A 1,901-nucleotide genomic window follows, 5' to 3' on the forward strand; every position below is an offset into this window, starting at 1 on the left:
TAGCCCTGGCTGTCCTGGAACTCACTTTGTAGACCAGGCTGGCCTCGAACTCAGAAATCCTCCTGCCTCTGCCTCCCAAGTGATGGGATTAAAGGCATGTGCCACCACCGCCCGGCCAAGTAAGTGATCTATTCAGGTCTTTGGGTCTTTTAAAAAATGGTTATTTGATCTTCACTTTTGAGTTGTTTGCATTTCTTATATGCTCTTGGCATTATTCCTTAGTGAATGAATAGTTGGCAAATATTTTCTTCCACTGTGTATGTCATATCTTTACCCCTTTTGACTATTTACTTTACGACAAAAGTGTTCAGTTTGGTGAAGTCTCAAGTTACGTTTATGTTTCATACGCATGTGGGATCTTTGGTCCAGAAAACTGTCCTAAAACATTTTCCTATATTTTCATCTAGAGTTTTGATATTCTGATCTTATACTTGAGCTTTTAATTCAATATGAGACATTTGTAATGTTTGAGAGATCGGTGTACAAATAAATTCTTCTAAATGTAGAAATGCCATTTCCCCAACAGCACTTCTTATAACACTTTTCAGGGCTGGGAGAGATGACTAGGTATATAGGAAAGATAGTGGCTCTTTCAGAAGATCTGAGTTTGATATCAATAACCTTAGTCACCTATAAACCCAGCTCCATGGAATTTGTTCTTCTTACCTCTACAGGTACTCAGACATATATACACATATACACCAACTTAAAGACATACACATTAATTAAAAGAATAAATGTCAATGGAGATTTTATTATTTTCAAAAATTAATTGGATATAAATATCTGAGATTATTATTGGGTGGTCTTATATATACCAACAACTTTGATGTACATTTTAAGTTCAAGTAATTCATTTTTTTTTTTCTGTCCAAAATTACATCGACTGTTTGTTTTCTTTTTTTCCCTTTTTTTTTTTCCTTTCTTTCTTCCTTTCTTTTTAAATGTGTTTTCCAGTGAATTTCAAGACTTGTTTTTTTGCTTTCTGAAGAATAGCACTGATATTTTATCAGCATGACTTTTGAGTTTAGACAATAGTCATATTTTCTCTCATTTGGAAAGATTTACCAGGTAATCAGAATACTTTTACTTCCCAATAAATTTCACTAACAGAGATTTGTTTTCAGCTTGATTTCTAAAACTATATTAAACCTTCACATCGTTGATAAATATCTAACAAAGAGAACTTACTAAAAGAAGTCTTCTTTTGGTCCAGTATTTCAGAGGTTTCACTGAGCTGTAAAGTGTAGGTGATGGAAAAATGCAATCTGCTTCACAGTGGCTGGGGCATAGAGGTCAAGAATGCCTACGGAAGCAGATTTCTTTCCTCCTTTCCTCTGGCCATGCTCATCCCTCACGTTCAGAGCTGTTCACATTGCATTATTTTGTTCCTCTCCCAGGCAGAGGCAGAGGTATATTTTACTGATCTCCCAGGTCTTTCTCATTCCAATGAAGTTAACAAGAATAATCATCATACCAGTCTATCATGGAACTGCATTGCTTACTTTTATTAATATGATAAATTCCAAGTTTCCAATATTACTTCAAACTAGTCTATGATGCAGTACAAGCATACCTTTAGTTAATGTCCTAAAGCCTGCTACCATGAATCTTCCACAGAAGCAACAACAAATCCACTGATATGGTCATTTTGTGGAATGCTACACAAATCCAAATACTTCTTCAAGTCATATGCTAGGATAGGCTTCAGAAAACAGCATAACAACTTTCTTGCTATATTCTTTTTTTATTATTATTTTCTTTATTTACATTTCAAATGCTATCCCGAAAGTTCCATATACCCCCATCCCGCCCTTTCTCCCCTACCCTCCCATGCCTACTACTTGGCCCTGGCCTTCCCCTGTGCTGGGTCATATAAAGTTTACAAGACCAAGGGGCCT

The sequence above is a fragment of the Mus pahari genome, chromosome 13 (genome assembly GCF_900095145.1).
Source record: "Mus pahari chromosome 13, PAHARI_EIJ_v1.1, whole genome shotgun sequence".
Lineage (NCBI taxonomy): Eukaryota > Metazoa > Chordata > Mammalia > Rodentia > Muridae > Mus > Mus pahari.